Consider the following 26,518-nt stretch of genomic DNA (forward strand, 5'->3'; position numbering starts at 1 on the left):
CAGCTGGTGTGCTACTGGCCCTCAAGTGCTGCCTATAGAATGGACACACAGATTTAAATGATGCAAAGAAAAGCATCAGGAGCAGGTAAGAGAAGATTTTGAGGGAAAGGGAAGAAATAGGTATTTGCTAAGCATCTACTCTTACCAGACCATACTTGAGTCTGCTTGCTAACATGCACTAAAGCCAATCTACTGATACTGAGTTGCATTGAAGGAAAGTGCAGTGTTTATTGCAGGGTGCCAAGCAAGGAGTCCAGGCAGCTAGGGTTCAAAAGACCAAACTCCCTGAAGGTTTTCAGGGAAAGGCTTTTAAAGACAGGGCAAGGGAGGAGGGTTGCAGGGTGTGTGATCAGCTCATGGATGTTCTTCTGATTGGTTGGTGGTGAGGTAATTGGGAGTCACCCATCATTAACTGTCTGGCTCCAACCAGTCGGGATCTATGTGTGTGTGGGCAGCATACAGTTCACTTCTTCCACCTGGTGGGGGTTTCAGTGTCTGAAAAACAGCTCAAAGGACAGGGCTCAGAATAGTACCTATAGTCCTTGAGGAGGACCTAAAGGTCCTTGACTTTATTTAGTGGCTAAACTGTTGTTATTTTGTCTTGCTTGACTGTTTTCCTTGCATGGTGCATTGTCTCACTTCTGATTAAATTTACTCTTGGAACTCAAGCAAGGCCTAGGAGGTTAAACTTTTCTATAGACAAGAGGCAGGTGGAGGACACATGGAGTGAGTCTGTACTGGGAAAGACCTAAAGGGAACAAATAGGTGTCTGCTAAGCGCCTCCAGGGAACAGGGAGCTTTGTCATCATTATTTTGTTTAATGCTATGGTGATCCTCTTAGGATTCCCATTAGAAAAGCGAGACAGGCTAGACAAAGAGGAGTTAAATGACGCTTCCAGAGTCATACAGATGGTGAGTGTTGTAGCCACTTGCAGATGTTGACCTCATTGATGTGAAAGCCCACGATCTTTTTCAAGATGCCAGTTTGCTTGCGATTGTCCACTCTCTTTGTATGCCGTCACGTCAGTCCAGTAGGTGGGAACCTTTACTTCTTTCAGTCGGGATGCGCATCCCCTCTTTGGGGCAGTGATGCCACACGAGGATAAGGGAGAAGAAGCGCTGGAAGCCTTGACCTGACCTGCCCCTCTTTCCTCGCCTCTTCCCTGGAGTTGCCTACAATGCTCAGAGCCTCTCATAGTTCCGAACATCAGCATTTCTGTTATCACACATTACAGGCATCAGGTCTCACTGAGACAGAGTGCTTATTGGAATTTTCCAGAAGCCTGCTTATCAAGCATCCCACACCAGAGAGGTCCCAGGTCTCTGGAAACAAACCCCTTTCCATCGGCCTGAGATGGAATTAACCTCCTCTAGGATCCTGTGCAGCCTTGAAGAACCAGTCACGGTTGGCTCCACGTTGAGTTTCCTTGGGCTTTATTTTCTTTTTCCTCCAAGTCTTGTGGCTGTTGCATTAGGCACCAGCTCCACAAGTTGCTTAGAAACTGCTTTGTGTCAGCAGGCTCATCCAGGTCCCTGTGTGCAGGCAGCATGATAAGCACCATGATTTGTTCTTTAAATACAGACGTATAATTAAGAAAAACATTCCGATGGCTGCGAAGTCCGGCTGGCAGTGAACAGCCAGCGAGACAGGCCTCCAGGTGGAGCAGAACTGGGCATTTCAATGAGACGCCCATTCACTCCTCTCTCCGTAAACTTAGGGTGAGTGCCAATTTTAGGAGACTCACTTTTTTTTTTTCTCAGCTCGCTTCTTCTCTGGCTCTGCCCACTCCTTCAGAACTAAAGATGTTACTTTAGGGGTAGATCCTTCAACTCCATGTCTTACTATTCTGAACATGACAAAAGATGAAAAAAGAACGTGCAAATGGCCGTGGACTTCTGCTGTGCTTGTCAGCCCTGCCTCCATGCCCCCTTCTTCTGCTAACACCACTTTGATTTTGCATTGGGATACCACCACTCCCCTGCTCAAGCAGACAAGGCTCGTGAGGGTGATTCCACCCAGCTGCCAGGGGCAGAGACAGGACTCAGGCTTGGCCTGGGGAGATAGTTCAGTACTCAACAGGACCCTGGGAGCATCAGTCCTGGGACTCGGATGAAAATCTGGCAAGGTGGCATTTTCTTTGTGCTAAAATCACAAGCCTGGTAGGGTAGACAAGCGGTTCTCTTTGTGGTCCTCATGGTCATCATGTGGGGAAGACCCACTGGGAATGCAGCGAAAATAGAGAGGATGATGTTAAGAGATGGAGATCACGTTGTTGGATCTCCTGGATCCAGCCTTTTCAATGAAGTGAATCTCTTTCTTCTCTCCTCCTTTGTTTTTGCTTTACCCACTTTGACTTGGGCTTTTGTCATCGGCAGCCAAAATAGTCCTGGAAAGCAATTGTGCCAGTTCCTTACTCTGTCCACCAAAGATCTGCTTCCCACCTTCTAAACAGAGCCAGGACAGAGGACTTTGCCTTATGGGGAGTCCCACTAAGGTCCTGATACCTATAGGTGCCATAATTTCTTCTCTATGTGGACAGTGGGTGAAGGGGAGTTTGCCATGTGCTCGGGAGCCTGGACCAGGGGAAAGAAGCCTTGAAACTGTCTTTGAAGTCAGTAGAAATGTGTGTTAATAATACATGCCAGGATGTGGTGGCTGCAGAGAGACCTCAGATATGGGTTGTTGACTCCAGGAACTTTGGGGTTTTTTAAGATTATTTATTTTTAATGGAAGGATATTTGCTTTATAATATTGGTTTGATTTCTGCCATATAGCAACATGAATTAGCCATAGGTGTATATATGTCCCCTCCCTCTTGAACCTCCCTTCCAGGAACTTTGGTTTTGGGAAAGGGTGACAGATGCACGTGCAGGTAAAGCTGAAGACAGGCCCTGCAGGGAGACATAGACAGTCAGGGTCGTAGGAGTTCATGAAGGGTAGAGCGGCTGGTAGAGAGGCAGGCTTCTTAACGCTGTTGGGTCCAGGGCTGAGAGTGGTCAGTGGAGGGGAAGGCAGAAGGACAGGGTCAGCAAAACTCAGAGAGCCTCCATTTCTGGGTGAGAGGGCCCTCCTGTGGGCCTCCAGTCCCCCTCCTTTTCACACTCCTTTTTTCTCTGTGCCCCCCAAACTCTCACAGAGCAGGGCAGAGGTAGGGAGGGTGTTTTGGTGGGAATCCTTTTGTCTGCTCCTCCAGCTCTGGGAGTCCAGCACAGGGTGAGTGGGCTTTGAATTACATCAGGGCGGAAGTAGGTTAGACTGAAGGAAGAACCACGCAGGACTCCTAGAGGGTGCCTCAGTTGCCAAGGCAACATGCTGACTCTTTCCCTGGAGGAATTTTAAAATAGGTCACACGTTCCTTTTTAAGGGAGATTGGGAGTCCTGCCAGGAACGATGATGGGACCCTGTAAAAGACTCAGCTTGAGAGGTCAAATTCTGTCAAATCACAGATTTCATTTGTAGAAATCTGTACAAAAGGATGACCCTGTCTTATCGGCAGGGCTGTTCTCACGGGGGACCCGTTTACACAGTCTGGGAATGAGAGGTGGTGGTGCCAAGAACCTGTGTGGTGATGGTTTTTTGACACGCCCCCTCTAGGGGGTTTAAGCACCTGAGTGTCACCTGGGAGCGTCCACCCTTCCTTCATAGCAGACACAGGTGCCTCTTCGTGTCTTTCCTTCCAGCACTGGAGCGGAGTCCCCTTAAACATTCCTCCTCACTGCTTCCTCAGAACCTTGGATCCAGATTGGACTCTCTGATTCGCCTCCTACTAACCAGGAGATGCAGTCAGGATACTGACATTTTGGAGTCTTGGTTCTTAATCTGTAAAAATTAGGGAGCAGTTCACTTACCTGGACACACTGGGCAGAGGAGGAGATGAAATAGTGCTGAGAAATGACCTGGCCTGGTACCTGGCACAGTGGAGATACGCAGACCATGTGTATTCATCCCTTTTAGAGGGAATTACTGAACTTAGGGCCATCACACCTCTTGGTCCCAACTCCCGCATCCCTTAGGCAGAGATGTCTTCTCTGAAGCCCCACTTCATGCAAATCTCACCTCATGCTACCTCCTGGCCTTCTTTATGCTCTTTTCTAATTTGTGCTTACTTGTGTATGATTATTTGATGAACATTTGCCCCTGAGGTAAGAATTGGAAGGCAGGGACCTTGTCTGCTGTGTTCTCTACTGTATCCCCAGTGCCTGGCATCCGGTGAAGATTTAGTAAATATTTGTTGAATGAACAAATGAATGATCAGAAACTCTGCTCAGTAGTTGCATATGTCTTTGTTTAATAAGACACAGGGGAAAGGAAGACATCTTTCTCTAATAAATGTAATTTCTCTGGGAGGAAAAATCTTTGCAAACATGAGCTCATGTGATGTAGAGAAATAATTAAATGGGCCCTTGGTGGTGAAAAAGTGAGTAACTCCTAGAGATGCATGATCTGGTTGAATTTTGCTTTCATTTGCTCTGGTTTTAACGCAGCAGCCTTCGCAGTCTGCATCTGTTGCTTCCACCTGCTGAATTCCATGGACTGGATCACATCTGTGTTACTTTAGGTTCTTGGCAGAGGGATTTCAGCTCAGAATCCATCAGATACCTGTCTGTATGTTTCTCTCTTCCTTTCTACAGGTTGTGGGTAGTGTTATCCCCTGGGCCACCTTGCTTATGCTTCCTTGGGGCTGGACACAGTAACAGCTGTCTCCCAGCCTCAAGGCATGCACGTGTGTGCCCATGCTTGTAGGCATGTGTCAGGCACCGGGCAGACAGGGCTGGGAGGGGCATCTCCAGGAAAACAAGGGAGCCACTCTGCTGAAAATGAGGGCTGAAACTGGAGTCAGGTGGATCAAGAAGAATAACACACAGTTGGTCATTGAAGGGTCCTCCTGCCATTGAGGAGGTGAAAAACTAAGCAGAAAAAGTCAGAGGAGAGCAAGAAGACAGTGATGAGAGAATCAGGGACGCAGGATGGAAAAAGACAGTGACTCTGGTTTCTATACTGTGCCATGTAGAGGCTCAGGGTAAGCAGGGTCTCCAACTAGTTCTTGTGGCTGTCTTTACCATTCTGACTGGAGATAAACTTCTTCATCTCCACAAGCCCCAGCAAAGTTATCTTTTAATCAGCAGGACTGAAGCAGGGGTTCCTGGGAAAGTTTTTCTGGGTGAATGACATCTAGGAACTCTCTCAGAATCCCTTCAGTAATAGAGAAAGAGATAGCGTCTGAGATGCGTTACAGTCTGCTCTTCACTTCCATAGGAAGATGCTGAGTTGGAAAGAGGTTGCCCAGATAAAGAGTATTTCCCAGCCCACCTTGTACTCGTTTGTAGTCATGTGACTTGCTCTCACCAATAGAATATGAGAGGAAGTGATATGTGTTGCTGCTGGGCCAAGGCTTTTAATAAAAGAAGCATGGGCATACAGTGCCCCCTCCACACTCATTCCCCTTCTGCCGGTTGGATATGTGTGATGCTGAGGCCTCAGGGAACGCGGCAGGTAGAAAAGTTCCTGGTGTCTGAATGACCACAGAGAGGGGAGCCACCGGCAGGCTCGAACATCCTTCTGGGTACGTGAGCAAGACAAACTTTTACCGTGTCAGAACATTACACGTATGGATCTCTTTATCACAGCCTCTGGGTTTACACCGAGAAACAGAATACTCCCAGTGTGAGCCAGAGGAATGCAGGGCAGAGAAAATGATCAAAGATGGTCCCCAAATCTGTGTACATAGATTCTGGCACACTCTTGTTCATGACCAGACTCAGCAGCTGAATCTCCAAAAACATCCAAATAATCTTTAGTTGGGCTCAATGTGGTCATCCTTTTTGAGTAGGTGATCCAGTCATGGTTCAAAAAGTAAAATGTTATGAAAAGACAGATGGTGCTGCATCTCAACTTTGCCCTATCTATCCTATATCTGTGCCTCGTTTAACACACAAAGGGGTCACTATTTTTGTTAGCTTCTTTTGTATTCTTCTAGAGTTTATATAAACATAAATTTTATTTATATTTATATGAATAAGCATATTTAGTATATTAAGTATAAGCATGTATATGCAGATTGCTTCATTTTATATTCTTTGTTTAACAATAAGCCTAAGACACCTTTTCATATCAATACATGACTTCTTCATTTTTTCAGAGCTATGTAGTATTCCATCAAATGACTGTCATAATTAATTTAACCTGTTCTTTCTTGATGGATGCTTGAATTGTTTCCACCCTTGTTGTTACAGACAGTGAACAAAGAGTAATCTTGAGTGCAGGAATATCAGTAGGACACATGTCTAAACATGGGATGATTTGGTCAGGATGTAAAATGCATTTATAATTTTCATGGATATCTGCTCCTGCAGATATTTGAATGTGGTTCCTGGGAAGGTCCAGCACACATTCAAGCTAGTGCTCGGTATATAATTTTTCCAGAGGTTGCCACCACCAGGCAAAGCACTCAGTTAAACAGAAGCCTGTGAGCAGAGCTCAGTCTTGGTTGCAGTATCTTAGAATACCTCCAGGGAGGAGCGCTGGTCTTTCCAGATAACTCAAGTCTCTGCAGCCAAACTTGGTGTGTCTCTGCTCTGTTCTCTTGTAATGCAGTATGCCTGAGAGCTGTGAGATCTGAGTTGTCATTCCCCATGGGAATAGAGGCTTTCTGACTGACACAGATGGGTAGTGACTCTCAAGGGAAGTGATGTATATGGCAGAGCCTCAGAAACTGTGTGCTTCAGAACTGGGGCTCTAGACTCAGACCATTTGGGCTTGGATGTCTGGCTTCATCTTTTCTTAACTTTGTGACCTTGGACAGGTGTTTAGTCCCTTGGAAAGATCTTTGTTTCCTCAGCTATAAGAAGGGAGAGGTAATGAAAAAGTTGTTACGGGGATTATAAAAGATAATATAAATGAACATTTATCACAGTGAATGGCACGAAGTACTCCAGGTAAATGGGAGTGTTCATTGATCTGCATGAGTCAGCAAGCGTTATTGGTTCTTCTAATTGTAACTCTCTTTATGCAAGCTGTGGTTCAATGGTATTTATGGTACACCTGAGAGTTCCTGGTCTTTGTCACATTTACTCCTCTGATTCATTCTTCATGAGGACAGACTGATCTGGGACAATATTGGTGTATTTCACGTGAAGGCTTTTGGTTCAAGAGTTATCAGCTCAGATGTGAAATAAACTCAGAATCCAAAAGGAGGATAAATTCATAAGCAAATGCTCCCTCCCTCTTTTAAGCTTTTTTCAGTTTGGCCAAGTGATGTTTATGCTGTGTCAGTGCAGAGGAAACCTGAGAGCAAGACAGTTTCCCGCACACCTGCTGCTTTAAACAGATGGACTTTATGGATTGACGTCCACAGTGGATGATCCGGCTGCCACATCATTTTCACAAAGGAGCTATAATGATGTAATTGAAGATCATCTTTTCTTTCTCCCAATCAACATTTTTTAAACTATTTTGAAAGTTGAAGTATAGCTAATTTACAGTGTTTTGTTAGTTTCAGGTGTACAGCAGAGTGATTCAGTTATACATATGTATGTATCTCTCTATGTATTGTTTTTCAGATTCTTTTCCATTATAGGTTATTACAGTATACTGAATATAGTTCCCTGTGCTATACATTAGATCCTTGTCATTCATCTATTTTATATATAGTAGTATGTATCTGTTAATCTCAAACTCCTAATTTATCTCCCCCAAACCCACTGTTCTCTTGGGTAACCATAAGTTTGTTCTCTATGTCTGTGAATCTATTTCTGTTTTGTAAATAAGTTTATTTGTATCATCTTTTTAGGTTCCATGTATATATGATATCATATGATATTTATCTTTCTCTGTTTGACTTACTGAGTATTATCATCCCTAGGTTCCATCCATGTTGCTGCAAATGGCATTATTTCATTGTCTTTTTGTGGCTGAGCAATATTCCAGTGTGTATATATACTGCATCTTCTTTATGCATTCATCTGTTGATGGACATTTTGGTGACTTCCATGTCTTGGCAACTGTGAGTTGTTTGGCAGTGAATGTTGGGGTGCAGGTAGATGATCATCTGTTTATACTAAGGCTTTAGCAGTGTGCTTGAAGGATAGTATTCAATAAACATTTACTGAATAAATGAATGAGTGAATGAGCCAATGGAGAAAGACTGTTGATGAATAAGAAATAGAATACAGGAGTAAATTCATGCTTTTGAAGAGTTTCAACTTTCATTCTATTAATATTTCATGGATCACTATTTTCTCTGGTCAAGAATTTTATTCAGTAACCACTATGGAGAGAGAGCTTGCTGTGTGAAGACGTAATGCTTGGGGCTTTTGGGCCTATAAGGGTCATCAATTCTCTGTGTCATTTATTAAATTTTAAATTAGACAGTGTTTTCACCTGCCATGAATTGAGATGTCCCCAGTTATTTGACTCTAATGACTTTGCACCCGATTTCTTACTAACTTTGGAAAATGTAGCTTTGAGTATCTTCTGCCTATTATGATTGAGGTATGAAAATCGTCACCAAATATAAATGAGAATGAAACACAAAATTTGAGCAATAATAAGCTGGGCCTGAATCTGACCTCAAGCATCCTACTGCTGTCAAGCACCCCACATAACGACTGGGGAGGGGACAAGCGGGGCACCTGTGAACAAGCCTGATGCTCCAAGAACTCTCCCAGCTCCAGTGGCTTCTGACCTCCCCCTAAGCCCTAGCCCCACTTCCTGCTATTACGTTGTCAACAGCTAAATGCAGCCCCGCTCAGTCCTTTTGAAGGCAGTGACCCACTCACCTTTGCATAGGAGACATGAGTGTGTTCTCAGCTTCCAGCTGCTTTCTGCCCTCGGCCACCCAGCAGGATGTGGTAAATTGGATCTGAGCATGTGTGTTCTAGCATGACCTTCGCAGCTGTGGCCTGAAGTGAGCACCCTGCCTTCATTGTCCAAAGCTATGATGTTTTCTGTTTAAATGCTACTTGTAAGGATAGAGTTTTATTTGTTTATTTTTATTATGTATTTGTTTATTCTTATTGTCCTTAGGCCAAGAAACATGTAAAACCAACATGGTTTATTTACAAAAATCCTGATTTAGGGTAAAGATGTCCAGAGAGGGTAAAGACAGCCCCCCCCCCTCACTGCCTTGAGCAGCGGGCACTTTTTCGTAACAGTAGGGAAAGGGGCATGTGGAAGGCGCTACAGAATTCTCCCCACACCCACATGCACGTGTCCCCACGCGCAGGGACGTGAGCAGCTGTCTCTCAGAGCATTGCCTGGGCCAGCCACCGTGCTGTGTACTCAATATAAACTTAGTTCTTCCAAGAGCCTTTCTATAAATGAAGAACCCAAGGCTCAGAGACACTGACTCATCATAGACCACCCAGTGGTGAGTGATAGGGGGTCTTATCATTCCTTCACGGGGTCTGTCACCCAGTGCAGAGACTCAGCCTGTGGACCAGATCTGGCTTTGCTTTGTATATGGTGCTTAAAAAGAATCCAAGTTAATTTGCTTCATTTACAAGCCAGGACATTTCACATAAAAAGGGTGTCTCTTGAAGAACATCTGGCCACCGTAGACTGCACACCTGCGTGGTAGAATTGCCTGAGTGGCAACTTCTCCCATGTAGGGGGACCCTTCCCTGGAACCCCACAGCCCCCATGTGGCCCACTTTATGCATGGATATCCTCTGCCTGGCCCCTCAGCCATTAAGAGTTTCATACCCTTGTTCTAGGTTTCTCTGTGAGTAATGGAAGGTATGTTGTATGGGGTGGTCGTGGTGGAGGAGAAGGTAGGGGGTTGGGAGATGAAGGGTGATGAGGCAGGAGACGTATTCTAGAGTGTTCTGGAACCAGCTCAACAATTCTAAGCTGTGTTAAGTACTTTGAGTCTGGACAGCTTAGGGTCAAATAAAGGGGGTGCACTAGTTCATCTCTGATTTTCCATCTGGTTCTGAGCTTCTTGTTAGGTCTTATGTACACATGTTCAGTTGCGTCTGACTCTTGTGACCCCCATGGACTGTGGCCTCCAGGCTCCTGTCTTCATGGGATTTCCCAGGCAAGAATGCTGGAGGGAGTTGCCATTTCCTTTTCCAGGGGAATCTTCCCGCCCCAGGGATTGAACCTGCGCCTCCTGTGGCTTCTACATTGGCAGAAGGATTCTTTACCACTGATCCTCCTGGGAAGCCCTGTGCCTCTCCTGTGAAACCATACACTTTCCTTATTGTGAATGAGTTTGTCATAATTCTCTGTTTTCAACTGTGAAAGAGAATGAAGTCAAGGGCTTTATGAAGAAAGAAAGAATTTCACTTTCATCCAACTTTTTCAACATCTCAGGGCCCTGTTGACTAACTGGGTCACATTAGAAAATGAACGGTCTCCTTAGAATTTGCTGCTGTGAAGGGAGTTTTAGATGGTCAGACACTGGGACACTTTGTCCAGTGCATGCTTTATTTTACTTAAAAAATATTGATTTTCCTGCTCCAGGTCTTAGTTGTGGCACATGGGATCTTTAGTTGGGGCAGGCAAACTCTTAGTTGTGGGATGTGGGATCTAGTTCCCTGGTCAGGGATCAAACTTGGGCACCCTGCATTGGGAATGTGTGGAGTCTTAGCCGCTGGACCGCCAGGGAAATTCCCTTGTGCACGTTTAGTGAATAGATATACCTTAGGATTCTGCCAGACATGTTTCTCCTGCCACATGGTGGCAAGAATTTTGTACAGTACACTAGCTATCCTCTTCCTTTTCCTTAGACTCCAGATTCTGCCATCTTCTGCTTGCTATGAAAGAATCAGCCCTTCTTTTGATCCTTACACCAAGCCCAAAGAGCACAATTGTGGAGCACTTAGCTGAACAGGAGGGCTTCTCTGTTGATTAGATATGGGAAGGCCATAATAAAATTTTGATGTATGGCTGTATAGCACCTAATACAGTAGGTCTGTATAGTGGTTGCTGAATTCATGAGCCTGAACATGTTAGATATGTTTTTCGACTAAGCCCCCTCAGTTATTTCAATGTACATTACTCTTACATCCATTGTCTCCTTCTACTACTCATCCTGAACTGTCTGCTTAATTCTTTTCCTTTTCTGCAGTCCAAGCATGGGTCTTTACCTTCACCCCTATTGATCGTTTTCCTGTGACTTGTTGTGTTTCCAGTTATTTGGCTGCTGATTCTTCTACTTTATCCTTGTTGATCCTGTCACCCTCACAGTCTCCACAGCCTCCCTCAGGCTGTCCCTCACCTCCGTCCTCATCCAAGGCATCGGTTCAGTTCTTAACTGGGAGTGAAGGCAAGAGTCTAGGTGAGAAATCACATGACCACCTCCTTTTCTCTTGGAGTTGTTGAGTAGCAAAGAATAGAAAATGGCTCGAGCTAGATCACGAAAAGGAGGGTTTATTTTGGCACTGTGGGAGATGGTATGTGCTTTGATTTCTCTCTGCCATTTGGGTCCTCTGGTTTTTGACTTCTGCCGTGGTGCCTGTTATGTTGCTGGCCCTGCAGGCTTGGGGTTCTGCCCATTCACCAAGGTTCAGTGAGCACCATGGCTGCCCTCAAGGGGTTCCCTCAGACCCAGGGACCACTTGTCCTCCTAGCTCAGCTCCCTAGGTTCGTGTCCCCTTGGGATTGACCCATTCTGGTACAAATATCCATATCTGTTTCGACCATCTGTGACCAAAGGTACAATCTTATAGTTGGCTGCCTGTTCAGGACTGTGAGTGGGAGAGTTTCTCCATGTTGTGGTACAATAGAGAAGAAAATGATTACACTTACCTAGGTTTCCTTCAAAGGCCAAAAATGCTTCTGTAGTCAAAAGGGCATTCATGGGGTAGATTTTGGAGACATCAGCATTTTAAGGCTTCACAGCCTTTTGGGTAGGCCTACTCCCTGGTTCCACAGAAGATAGAGCATCGTTCATTCAGATGTCTGTTGGAAGCCTTTTATTGGGAAGGCATTTGTTTATTCATTACTGGGGGAATACCAACAATTTGCTATTGTCCCATTCTGATCTTAATTAGAGTATTAATCAGCTACACTCTACACAATTTTGGCTAAAACATCACCATGCAATATACTAAAATTCCTAGGAACAGAGCCAATTTAGTGTGTATTAGATTTTTGCCCCAGGTTAGCATTAGGGACTTATTATTGCACTTCTCATGAAGCTATTATTATTATAAATGTGCATATTGTGCAAATTAGAATCATATTTCATTTGGAGAAAAATCTCTCTGCTCAAGTCCTAGTGACTGTGTCTTTGTTCCTGAGGGAATTCGGTGCTCATGGTGCCTCTTATGGTAGATCTAGTAAGGAATTGCCTCTGGGACACTCAGCCAGTTACCACTTCTGGAAGGACATCGGTTACCCACTGCTGCGAAAGGCTGCATTGAAGGCTCAGAGGAAGAACAGATGATGGCCATCACTGTGTCTTTGTTCAAGGAGCTTTTTGCACCCACAATGATGTGTGATAAATATTACGATGGGAAAGCACAGGAAGTGCCAAGGCTGTTATGGGCTGTCCCTGTTTGTCAAGCCAAGTCATCCCTGCTGGGCCCCTAATGTACAGAGGCCTCTGCCCTGCTCACCCTCTGTTGCACAAATCCTCTTGTCTTCCTCCCTTCCGCCTACGTTGTCGTAGTGACGTCGTGAAGTCGCTCAGTCGTGTCCGACTCTTTGGGACCCCATGGACTGTAGCCCACCAGCCTCCTCCCTCCATGGGATTCTCCAGGCAAGGGCACTGGAGTGGGCGCCACTGCCTAAGTATCTAGTGATCTCCTGTCACTACCACCGGTGCAGCCAGGGCCCCAGGCTCTACCAGGGAGTCTGAAGGGTCAAGTGACCTTATCATTCAATCTAGACATGGACTCCAAAGACAAATCAGCCCCACCCGTGAGCAAAATCCTGTGCCAGGTTTACTGAAGGAAGGGGTGAGGTAACTCAACCTCTCCAGGCCTCAGTTTCCCCCACGTGAAGTGAGAAGACATTGATTTAGTCTGGACTCAGACCCCACTCTGCCCTTCCAGCTGTGGCCCTTGGGCCCAACTCCTGTGGCTCTATGCCTCACACCCTCTCTCTGGGCTCTGAGCAGCAAGCGGGAAGATGTGAACAGAAGAGCACATGGAAGTTACATACAAAGAACCACGTGGAAGTGATTCTTCAGAACTTTGATTTAGACTCTCTTTCCAATCTTCGTGTTTTTGGCAGCACAGTTTAGTGGTTCTGGACTGTGGCTTTGGAGCCAGATAGCTGTGCTGAATCTCAGCTCTGCTAATCAGTAGCAGTGGGAATAACTTATTTCATGACCCGGGTGCTGATTTCATAGAAATGTTCAGATTGCGGAAGCTCATGGAGCTGTGTGCTGAAGTTGTGTGCATTTTCTCCGTCTATGTCACACCCTCTTCTTTTTATTAGTACCTAGAAATTAGCAAAATTCCTGGGAAAACTCTAGACTTTCAAAGGCTATGGAATTGGCAGTGTCCAAGCCAGATCTCCAAGGGGTAAAGAGCTTTCCAGCTTGTCTGGATTATAGGTAGAATAAGTAGAAAATCACACCAAGGTATAGATGTGATATGATGAGAGGACTGGGCTGACATAGAAAGTCCCAGAGAAGAGAGGGATCTAGAGGCCCAGGAGTGGTGAGCCTCTTCGGCTGAGTGGTAGGGGTGGGAGCCCTTTGTGACTGCTCCATCCCCTTCTAGAATGCAGTGCGCATCTGGAGGACTCTGGAATGCAGCGCCCATCCTGGAAGGTGTGCAGGATACATCGTGCATCTCAGTGCCCGCTGCCTGAGGCAGCACTGTGCGTGAGATGATGGACACCCATCTCCTTTTTCTGGAGAAACTTAGTGAGCTTTGAGTCCAGTTCTATTTCTTCTGTGCAGTTGGGCTCCTCTGTTTTATCATTCTTCTTCCTATAGAGGAAACAGTTGCCATGAATCTTCAGGATACATTAGGAGACATCAATCAGGTAAAGGAGTTAAAGACCAGGTCCCAGGTGATTGACTTTTGATTTTCCTCTCCTTCTTTCTACTTTTGTAGTTCTCTGAGGACTGAGAGACTTCTGAGATCTGTATATAGAAGAGAATAAAACAATTATGTGGGAAGGGGTTAGAATGAAGATTGGGGTTTACATTTTAATCTTACAGACCATCTTTCTGGATCTTATTGAGGATTTCAGCATAAAATCCCAGTGATTCAATGGCCATCGATTAGATTGAGGGAATTCCAGAGACCTGAAGGAGAATAGTGTGCTCCAGCACTTACTCACCAGCTGCCTATATTAGGTGTTTCTAGTATAAGTGTTTCCTTTGTGTTAGTGACTCGATCTCTAAAGAGCGATATTGAATTTCTGAAAGCCTATGAAGATATGCCAGAGCCCTCTTTCTGTCAGGGCGAAGAATTCTATTTGATGGAGCACCTGTTTGTAGGTCTGAGACTTTTCCTCTCTCTGTTTTCAGCTGAAGACTCAGTTCAGTTCAGTTCAGTCATTCAGTCATGTCCAACTCTTTGCGACCCCATGGACTGCAGCTGAAGAGTACCAATTGACATATCAATGAAGGAACATATTCAGAAAACCTTTCTATGAGTTTTCCGAAGAAGGAAAATTGGAAATATTTGTATCTACTTGAAAAGCAAATATCTTGTACTTCCAGTTCCAAATGAGATGGAGTAGATGCATTTCTTCTTACTCTTCCTACTTAATAGAAAAACTGGACATTATAAACAGAAGATTCTGGAAGATATGAAGAAGTGAATCAGCCAGAAACTTCAGAGCTTGAGGACTCGCACTGTTTGTAGTTCCCTGGTCTTTCTTTTTGCCTCCTTATATCCCAGACTGGATACAACCCAGTCCACCTTTCCAGAAGCTGGCAATCCAGAAATGTTGATGGGTAAAGGCAAAAATAGGGCAAGAAAAACCTCTCTTTAGCCAAAGGACCATGAAAGTTACAGCTTGGAAGGATAGAAAAATGATTTGATGATTATTACAGATTATTATCTCATCCAGTTAAACTAGACATACATTTTCCTTATCCCCATCAGCAATGGCTGAGTGGGGAGCTGAGACCCCACTCAGAGTAACTCACCTAGTACTCTCACCACTCTTATTCAGCATAGCAGTTGAAAGTTATAGTGCAGTAGGCAATAAAAGGAAATAACAGGTATACAGATTAGAAAAGAATAAAAGTATTCATAGAGGACATGATAACCCATATAGAAAATCCTCATAAATCTACCAAAAAACTTACAGAACTAATACATGAGCTGAATAAATTTGCAGGATAAAAGATCAACATGAAAAAGAAAATTGTAGTTCTATACACTAGCAACGTATGCATGGAAACTGAAATAATAAACATACCATTTATGATCACTTAAAAATATTTAATTATAAATCCAGCAGAACTCATACATAAATTGTATGCTGAAAACTGCAAAATTTTAATGAAAGAAATTGAAGATCTAAATAAGTGGAGAGATATATATACCATGTTCATGGATTGAAAGACTAAACAGAAAACTAATTTCTCCCCAAATTTATCTATGTATAAGTCAACATTATTCCTATTTAAATCCCAGCAAGATTTTTTGTAGAAATAGACCAATGTATTCTAAAATTTTTATGGAAAGATAATGAAATAAGAATAGCTAAAGAAATCTTTTAAAAAAAAGTGAGAGGAATCAATCCACCTGATTTTAAGACACAATATGGCTAAACTATAACATTTTTAGAAGATAAAAGAGAAACCTCGGCGGTCTCCCAATGCCCCCCTGCCCACTGTGAGGGGGTGCGGTGGGGTCCCCTGGCCTTGCAGGCCACCATTAAAATACCACTACTCTGATAATTTTTTCACTGACCCGGTGAAGGGGTGGTGAGTCCCGCGGGCTCCAAGCAGCAAGTGGTAAGCTATGAAAAACCTAGACAGTGTGTTAAAAGGCAAAGACATCACTTCACTGACAAAGGTCCCTGTAGTCAAGGCTGTGGTCTTCCCAGTAGTCATGTACTGATGTGGGAGCTGGACAATGAAGAAGGCAGAGCGCTGAAAAATGGATGCTTTTGAACTGTGGTATGGGAGAACACTCTTGAGAGTCTCTTGGAAAGCAAGGAGATCAAACCAATCTTAAAGGAAATCAACCCTGAGTACTCTTTGGCAGGAACAAAGCTGAAGCTGGAGCTCCAATACTTGGGCCATGTGTTGTGAACAGCTAACTCATTGGAAAAGACCCTGATGCTGGGAAATAGTGAAGGCAGAAGGAGAAGAGGGTGATAGAAGATGAGATGGTTGGATGGCATCACTGATTCAATGGACATGAACGTAGGCAAACTCCGAGAGATGCTGAGGGACAGGGAAGCCTGGCACCCTGCAGTCCTTGGGGTTGCGAAGTGTCAGACATGATTTGGAGACTGAACAACATAGGAGAAAATATTTGGGAGCTGTAGCTGGGTGAAAAGTTCTTAGACAAAATACCCAATACGTGATTCACAAAAGAAAAAAGCTGATAAATTTGACTTCATCAAAATTTAAGCTTTTGCTCTGCAGAAGACCCTGTTAAGAGGATGAAAAGACAAGCTGTATACTTGGAGAAAAGTTTTGCAAATAATATATATGACAAAGGATATGAATCAAGGATATTAAAGAAGTTTCAACACTCAATAGCAAAATCACAATCCAATTAGAAAAAGGGCAAAAACATGAAGAGATATTTTACTAAAAGGTATATACAGATGGAAAATAGACACCTGAAAAGATATTCAATATGACTAGCTGCTAGGGGAATGCAAATTAAGACCACGAAGAGATATCACTGTTTTATTGTTGAATAGTCAAAATGAAAAATAGTGACTATACCAAGCACTGACAGGGATGCAGAGAATCTGGTTCTTTCATAAATGACTGCTGGGAATTTAAAATCCCCACTCTGGAAAGTGGTTTGGCAGTTTCTTACAAAGGAAACATACACTTATATAACAACGCAGCAACCATACTCCTGACCATTTACCCCTGAGAACTGAATCTTATGTCCATACAAATACCATAATATGAATGTTTAGGGCAGCTTTTTTGTTAATAGCCCAAAATAGGAACCAAAATATTTTTCAAGTGGGTGAATGGCTAAACAAGCTGGGGTACATCCATATCATGGAAAGTGTCTGACTCTTTGCAACCCCATGGACTGTAGCCTGCCAGGTTCCTCCGTCCATGGGATTCTCCAGGCAAGAATACTGGAGTGGGTAGCCATTGCCTTCTCCAGGGGATCTTTCAGACCCGGGGATCCAACCTGGGTCTCCTGCATTACTACTCATCAGTAGAAAGGAACAAACAATTGATATAACTTGGGTGGTCTTGAGAGTCCTTGGACTGGAAGGAGATCCAACCAGTCCATTCTGAAGGAGATCAGCCCTGGGTGTTCTTTGGAAGGAATGATGCTAAAGCTGAAACTCCAGTACTTTGGCCACCTCATCTGAAGAGTTGACTCATTGGAAAAGACTCTGATGCTGGGAGGGATTGGGGGCAGGAGGAGAAGGGGACAACAGAGGATGAGATGGCTGGATGGCATCACTGACTCGATGGACGTGAGTCTGAGTGAACTCCGGGAGTTAGTGATGGACAGGGAGGCCTGGCATGCTGCGATTCATGGGGTCGCAAAGAGTTGGACACGACTGAGCGACTGAACTGAACTGAACTGAACTGGGTGGATCTCAGAGGCATTGTGCTGAATGAAAAAAGCCAATCTCAAAAGGTCACATACTGTATGATTCCATTTATATAACATTTTTGGCATGCCAAAATTATAGATAATGGAAAAGGATTAGTGTTTGCCAGGAGTTAGGGATGAGTGGGAGGAGGTCAGTACAATCATGAAGGATTAGCATGAGGGAGATTTTTGTGATGACAATGATTTTCTAGTTTGAGTGTCGTGGTGGTTACAAATATTCACACATGTGATAAAATGACATAGAGCTATATACACACGTTCCAATGTCAGCTTCCTGGCTTTGATATTGTACTATAGTTACAAATACCAAGTAACTATTGGGGGAAACTGGAAGGATTCACAAGATCTCTCTATTTCTGCAAGTTCCTGTGAATTTTTAGTTATTTCAAAATAAAAAGTTAAAAGAATGATAAAAACCAAAAGAAGCTAAAAAAACCTTATATGTTTGTATTGATGCAATTGATTCAAATTTAGGATTACAAAGCAAACCTCAATGATCTGACATCTGTGTCTCTTTTTCCTCACACTGAGTAGCCTTATTCTCAATGACACCATCACAAGTACACATTTTTAAAAAATAGTACACATATAACAAACTCTTGGATAATAATACCAACACTCCCGTCAATGTGATTACTGAAAACAAGGATTTTGAATTTCCATCTTCAAGGTGTGTCTTTCTAGGGATGTACAGATAATTATTTTAGAATCTCTTAGAATACTTTGCCTTGGGACTAGGCTGTCAGAGGATATATATATCTATGTTCACTTGCTTAACTTTGTTTTTGATTTTAGGAATTGCATTTTTAAAATTTAATTTCATTTTGAACTTATGTAAATTATGTGCATCATTTCAGGTAAAGTCATCAAAACTGGGTATATTCAGAGAAGCCTGGATTTTATCCTATTTCCCTCTTTTTATAAGTAACCACTAAAAAACTGTATGGTTCATTCTTCTGTTTTAAAATATGTATTTGCATATACATGCATATCTTCATATCTACCCCTTTTAAGAGTTGTATACAAACTCCACCACATTGAAATCTTTACTTAGCTATTTTTCCTGGTGGCTACTTCCTGACACAATACTTATTTTGACAGATGTACAGCACTCCAATGTGTAGATACACCATTCTTTATTCAATCATTTTCTGCTCATGGGCATTTAAATTTTTTCTAGTTCTCTACTGTTACAGATAACATGGCAGCAAATAGTCATATGAACATATCATTCCTTATTTTTGCCAGTGTGTCTCTGGGATAAATTTGTAGACGTGCAGTTGCTGAGCCAAATCATAATTTTTATAGTTGCACAGATTGAACACTGAAGTGGAAAGCAGAATTTCAATTCTAGGGGCACGACCGTGAATTTTGACCTCTGGGTTCTTCCTCAGGGTAGCAGGATGCTCCACCATGGGGATGGGACCTGCTCTCCTCTCCAGCCCCATTGAAGTTCTAGCACTTTTTGTACCAGCCACTATCCATCTCTCTCTCTCTTTTGGCCACGCTATGCACCTTGAGAGATCTTAGTTCTCTGACCAGGCATTGAATCATGCCCTCTGCAGTGGCAGCCTGGAGTCTTAACCAGTGGACCAACACAAGGAATTTCCCATTATCCATCCCTTGATGTAACAAGACTCGTGTGTGTCCCAGGCATCATGCTTATTCAGTCCCTACATCCCAGGAAGAGAAGATTATTAGGAAAGCTGAGAAAACTGAGATTCAAGAAAGCTCTCAGAATGCAATAGCTAATAAGTGGTGGAGCCAGCTTCAAATATTGGTCAGTAGAATATTCTGCAGGATGATGGAGTGAAGGTGTTTCCTAGTACTTTTCTCCATATATTATCCAATTTCTCCAATTATTATCAACAGAGAGAACAAGAAATAGGGAATTATGACGCATTTGGAACCCAGAAAAATGATTCATGGCTTTGCCAAGAGGATGAAGCTCAAAACTGAGTGGCTGCAAGGTGTGTGTGAGCATTTGGATGAGTGTGCATTTGAGTCTGCACATAGCTCTGCTTCTTGCTTTTGTCATGCAGAATACGGGAAAGACTCAGATATGGATAGCATAGGAGCCTCAAAATGCTGGATGAGGGGACTTCCCTGGCAGTCCAGTAGTTCAGACTCTGAACTACTTAAGGGTTTCCACTGCTTATGATCAATTTCTGATTGAACAGGGATCCCCCAAGCAGTGTCGTGTGGTCCCCCCATCCCCCCAAAATGCTGGGTGAGGTGGGACACTGAAGACAGTGCTTATTTGAAAGCTGATGTAAGAGGCACTTAGGTATTTGATTCTCATCCCATTTCTGCAAGGGACCTAGAATTTAATCTTCAGAGAAACTGAATCAGAGGGAATAAGATGCAGGGCTGGGAAAGACAGCTGTGTCTTGATTTGCCTTAACAGGAAATCAGTAGGTAATATGTAAAATTGATAAATCTAGAGAGAACAGCAAATGTGTATCATTTGGAGGCATAGCAGTAAAAAATAACCCAAGATGTTAAAAATGATTGCTTAAACAGAAATAACGGAGAAGGCAATGGCACCCCACTCCAGTACTCTTGCCTGGAAAATCCCATGGATGGAGGAGCCTGGTAGGCTGCAGTCCACGGGGTCGCGAAGAGTTGAACATGACTGAGCAACTTCACTTTCACTTTTCACTTTCATGCATTGGAGAAGGAAATGGCAACCTACTCCAATGTTCTTGCCTGGAGAATCCCAGGGACGGAGGAGCCTGGTGGGCTGCCGTCTATGGGTCACACAGAGTCGGACACGACTGAAGTGACTTAGTAGCAGCAAACAGAAATAAATATATAAACGATAAAATGGGAGATAGATGAAATAAGAATGTCAAAATGTCTAATGTCAATAATCATTGAAACTGTGTAACAAGTACTTGGAGATTCATCGTACCATTCTCTCTATTTTTCTGTATGTTTGAAAATTTCTCTAATTAAAAATTATAAAACCAAGGGCCACTTTTAATCATTATTATTAAAGCACCACTTGACTATTTTTCTTTTTATTTTTTAAATTATGAAAGTATGATAACACAGTTACAGGAGACTTGGAAAATATAGAACAAAGTTACATATAGTTATACTATATATTACAATTATTTTTATGTTGATAAATTAAGATTTTTAGTTGAAGTTTCAATATCAAACTCTCAAAAAGTAATAGAATGAGTATACAGAAAAGTAAAAGGATATAGTAGACCTGAAAACCACTATGAACCAATTCAGCATAATTAAGATTTATACAGTTTTCCCAAAACAGTAGGATATAAATTCTATTCAAGTTCCTTTAGACTATAAACTAGGAGACACTGGAACATATCCAGGGCATAAAGCAAGGTGCAAAAATTTCATTGTCTAAAGGAATTGAAATCTTACAAAATCTGTTCTCTTATTGTGTTGTTGTAGCCATGCATTCCGGGAAACAAACTCACTCAGAAGGACAATGCAGATAGTAGAGTACAGTTTATTACACCTGCAGGGTCAAGGCAGAGTCTCCTCATAGCCAAGGACCCCGACCAGTTTTTGTGAAAACCTTATATACTCTAAGTGTATAAGTTTCCCTGAAACTAGTCTGAACAAAGGAAAAAGAAAGATACAATCAAAGTTAATCCATGATCATATGTCTTAAGCCTAGGTAGTTAACAGTGAACAATTATCAATGGGCCTGTGGTCATACCCCAATAAACAGAATGTATGATTCTATTTGGTTACACAGATAATTAGACTATTCTTTTAGGCGATGGAGAGCCCTGGAGCTCTTCCTTCCAGGGGCCTGGTTTTCCAGTTGGTATGTCGTTTCCATAGATAATGGGTATATAGCTCAAAAGTCCATAGTCCGGCCCAAGATGGAGTCCTGCTTTCAAGATAGAGCCTGTTCTGTTTCCTCCTTCAGTATAATTATGTTAGAAATTAATATCGAAAGATATTTGAAAATAACCCACATATTATCAAGTGCAATGTGACATTTACCAAGAGAAATCTTTGACATAGCCATTGAAAGCCTCAATAAACTTAGAAGATTGGAAAAACACAGAGGGAAGCACCACTTGAATTTTATATACATATATACATAAGACGGGCAGGACATGGTGGAGAGATTTGACAGAATGTGGTCCACTGGATAAGGGAATGGCAAACCACTTCAGTATTCTTGCCTTGAGAACCCCATGAACAGTATGGAAAGGCAAAATGATAGGATACTGAAAGAGAAACTCCCCAGGTCAGTAGGTGCCCAATATGCTACTGGAGATCAGTGGAGAAATAACTCCAGAAAGAATGAAGGGATGGAGCCAAAGCAAAAAGAATACCCAGCTGTGGATGTGACTGGTGATAGGAGCAAGGTCTGATGCTGTGAAGAGCAATATTGCATAGGAACCTGGAATGTCAGGTCCATGAATCAAGGCAAATTGGAAGTGGTCAAACAAGAGATAGCAAGAGTGAATGTCAACATTCTAGGAATCAGTGAACTGAAATGGACTGGAATGGGTGAATTTAACTCAGATGACCATTATATCTACTACTGCGGGCAGGAATCCCTCAGAAGAAATGGAGTGGCCATCATGGTCAACAAAAGAGTCCGAAATGCAGTACTTGGATGCAATCTCAAAAACGACAGAATGATCTCTGTTCGTTTCCAAGGCAAACCATTCAATATCACAGTAATCCAAGTCTATGCCCCAACCAGTAACGCTGAAGAAGCTGAAGTTGAACGGTTCTATGAAGACCTACAAGACCTTTTAGAACTAACACCCAAAAAAGATGTCCTTTTCATTATAGGGGACTGGAATGCAAAAGTAGGAAGTCAGGAAACACCTGGAGTAACAGGCAAATTTGGCCTTGGAATATGGAATGAAGCAGGGCAAAGACTAATAGAGTTTTGCCAAGAAAATGCACTGGTCATAGCAAACACCCTCTTCCAACAACACAAGAGAAGACTCTATACATGGACATCACCAGATGGTCAACACCGAAATCAGATTGATTATATTCTTTGCAGCCAAAGATGGAGAAGCTCTATACAGTCAGCAAAAACAAGACCAGGAGCTGACTGTGGCTCAGACCATGAACTCCTTATTGCCAAATTCAGACTGAAATTGAAGAAAGTAGGGAAAACCACTAGACCATTCAGGTATGACCTAAATCAAATCCCTTATGATTATACAGTGGAAGTGAGAAATAAATTTAAGGGCCTAGATCTGATAGATAGAGTGCCTGATGAACTATGGAATGAGGTTCGTGACATTGTACAGGAGACAGGGATCAAGACCATTCCCGTGGAAAAGAAATGCAAAAAAGCAAAATGGCTGTCTGGGGAGGCCTTACAAATAACTGTGAAAAGAAGAGAAGCGAAAAGCAAAGGAGAAAAGGAAAGATATAAACATCTGAATGCAGAGTTCCAAAGAATAGCAAGAAGAGATAAGAAAGCCTTCTTCAGCGATCAATGCAAAGAAATAGAGGAAAACAACAGAATGGGAAAGACTAGGGATCTCTTCAAGAAAATCAGAGATACCAAAGGAACATTTCATGCAAAGATGAGCTCGATAAAGGACAGAAATGGTATGGACCTAACAGAAGCAGAAGATATTAAGAAGAGATGGCAAGAATACACAGAAGAACTGTACAAAAAAGATCTTCACGACCCAGATAATCACGATGGTGTGATCACTGGCCTAGAGCCAGACATCCTGGAATGTGAAGTCAAGTGGGCCTTAGAAAGCATCACTACGAACAAAGCTAGTGGAGGTGATGGAATTCCAGTTGAGCTATTCCAAACCCTGAAAGATGATGCTGTGAAAGTGCTGCACTGAATATGCCAGCAAATTTGGAAAACTCAGCAGTGGCCACAGGACTGGAAAAGGTCAGTTTTCATTCCAATCCCAAAGAAAGGCAATGCCAAAGAATGTTCAAACTACCGCACAATTGCACTCATCTCACACGCTAGTAAAGTAATGCTCAAAATTCTCCAAGCCAGGCTTCAGCAATATGTGAACCGTGAACTTCCTGATGTTCAAGCTGGTTTTAGAAAAGGCAGAGGAACCAGAGATCAAATTGCCAACATCCGCTGGATCATGGAAAAAGCAAGAGAGTTCCAGAAAAACATCTATTTCTGCTTTATTGACTATGCCAAAGCCTTTGACTGTGTGGATCACAATAAACTGTAGAAAATTCTGAAAGAGATGGGAATGCCAGACCACCTGATCTGCCTCTTGAGAAATTTGTATGCAGTCAGGAAGCAAGAGTTAGAACTGGACATGGAACAACAGACTGGTTCCAAATAGGAAAAGGAGTTCGTCAAGGCTGTATATTGTCACCCTGTTTGTTTAACTTATATGCAGAGTACATCATGAGAAACGCTGGACTGGAAGAAACACAAGCTGGAATCAAGATTGCCGGGAGAAATATCAATAACCTCAGATATGCAGATGACACCATCCTTATGGCAGAAAGTGAAGAGGAACTCAAAAGCCTCTTGATGAAAGTGAAAGTGGAGAGTGAAAAAGTTGGCTTCAAGCTCAACATTCAGAAAATGAAGATCATGGCATCTGGTCCCACCACTTCATGGGAAATAGATGGGGAAACAGTGGAAACAGTGTCAGACTTTATTTTTCTGGGCTCCAAAATCACTACAGATGGTGACTGCAGCCATGAAATTAAAAGACGCTTACTCCTTGGAAGGAAAGTTATGACCAACCTAGATAGCATAATCAAAAGCAGAGACATACTTTGCCAAAAAAGGTTCGTCTAGTCAAGGCTGTGGTTTTTCCTGTGGTCATGTATGGATGTGAGAGTTGGACTGTGAAGAAAGCTGAGCACCGAAGAATTGATGCTTTTGAGCTGTGGTGTTGGAGAAGACTCTTGAGAGTCCCTTGGACTGCAAGGAGATCCAACCAGTCCATTCTGAAGAAGATCAGCCCTGGGATTTCTTTGGAAGGAATGATGCTGAAGCTGAAACTCCAGTACTTTGGCCACCTCATGCAAAGAGTTGACTCATTGGAAAAGACTCTGATGCTGGGAGGGATTGGGGGCAGGAGGAGAAGGGGACGACAGAGGATGAGATGGCTGGATGGCATCACTGACTCGATGGACGTGAGTCTCCATGAACTCCGGGAGTTGGTGATGGACAGGGAGGCCTGGCGTGATGCGATTCATGGGGTCTCAAAGAGTCGGACATGACTGAGCGACTGATCTGTTCTGATCTGATCTGATACATACATATATGTGGCTTCCCCAGTGGCTTAGCGGGTAAAGAACTTGCCTCCCATGCGGGAGATGTAGGTTTGCATCCTGGGTTGGGAAGATACCCTGGAGGTCAGGACATGGCAACCCACTCCAGTATTCTTGCCTGGAAAATCCCATGTACAGAGGAGCCTGGTCGAATGGTCTGTGGGGTCACAAAGAGTTGGACATTGCTGAAGTCACTGAGTGCTCATACATACCTACATATATATGTTTATTTATTTGTTTGACTGCACTGAGTCTTAGGCATGTGGAATCTTAAGCATATGGAATCTTTAGTTGCAGCATTCAGGTTTGTTTGTTTTAAAAGCTGTGGCATATGAGATCTAGTTCTCTGACTAGGAATTGAACCTGGCCTCCTGCATTGAGAGCACAGAGTCTCAGCCACTGGACCACCAGGGAAGTCCCACCACTTGATTTTTGAAGCTGTTTACCAGGAATACCCTGCTGGCAAAACAACAACAAACCTGATTTGTTCACTCCTGAGTCTATGGTCTCAAGGAGTCTATGGAGTCCTCATCTGTACACTGAGGAGTTTGAACCAACTCCAGAGTCTGTCATATTAGGATTTAGAAGGGTGGGAGCAGACTGTGGGAATGCAGTGGGACAAGGCGGGTTGGAGGGGAGTGTATTAAGATTTCTATGAGAAAATGAGGATTAAAAGGAAAGTCAAGATTCACTGCTGTCAGGGAATTTTAAATTAAGGGTTGCTTCCACTTTTCCTTATTTTCTTCTCCAGTGCTTTGTAATCCTCTTCAGCCAATTTAGGAAATGCCTCTCTGTGCTCGGGGAGGATTGTATTTCAATAGAAGCAATATTTGATTATATGGAGGAGCTTAGCAGGGACCAGTGAATACCACTGGTGACGGTGAGCAATGAAGGAACGGGGACGAGTGTTGTGTGGCTGCGCTCTCAGCCTTAGTTAAATCGAAGGGTCCAATTTGGCCTGCTGAACAAACATATTTATGGAGGTTTATTGAACACAAAATGAATTTCTGAGACATTAATCTAAAGAGAAATTGACTGACAGAAACAGTGGTAGTGGTTAATGGAAGACAGAGTGAACAAACGAGCCAGGCCTGCCACAGCGCTTCCTTTTGTTGAGAAAATATGAGTATCCCCAGGGCTTTCATAGACTCTAATCCCTTCTTTTAAACAATACGGCCTCCAAACAGACCAAGCGAGCAAAACAGAATCCTGAAGAAGGCACAATCTAAGAGAAAACCGTCCTGAAGTCGCCATGGTTTCAGGAGGAGATGCCATCTGCTGTGGACGCATCTTCTCTTCCGCTTTTGTTTTCTTTGTGTATATGCTTGGGGAGGGGTTTGTTTTACATCAGACTGTAACCTGCCTTGTCACTCTGTGGTCCACAGGCCAACATTAGCAGCATCCCCTGAGACCTGTTAGAAATGCAGACTTTCAGGCGCAGCCCAACACCTGCTGAATTTGAATCTACATTTTAACCAGATTCCGGATGATTTGTAAGCACATTAGAGCTTGAGAGGGCTTTCCTAGTGGCTCAGATGGTAAAGAATCTGCCTGCAATGTGGGAGACCTGGGTTCAATC

The 26,518-nt window shown here is 43.1% G+C and overlaps 1 long non-coding RNA gene across 3 annotated transcripts in view; it reads left to right on the top strand.

The window, feature by feature from the left end:
- The window catches only part of LOC123330981, a 31,772-nt gene extending 24,233 nt beyond the window's left edge, over nucleotides 1-7,539 (top strand). For all 3 annotated transcript variants that reach the window (XR_006547352.2, XR_006547351.2, XR_006547350.2), the window contains exon 4: nucleotides 7,234-7,539. This is a non-coding gene — a long non-coding RNA (uncharacterized LOC123330981). The remainder of the gene's footprint in view (nucleotides 1-7,233) is intronic.
- The last annotated feature ends 18,979 nt before the right edge of the window (nucleotides 7,540-26,518 follow it).

Source organism: Bubalus bubalis, chromosome 21, assembly GCF_019923935.1.
Source record: "Bubalus bubalis isolate 160015118507 breed Murrah chromosome 21, NDDB_SH_1, whole genome shotgun sequence".
In the NCBI taxonomy this organism is placed as follows: Eukaryota; Metazoa; Chordata; class Mammalia; order Artiodactyla; family Bovidae; genus Bubalus; species Bubalus bubalis.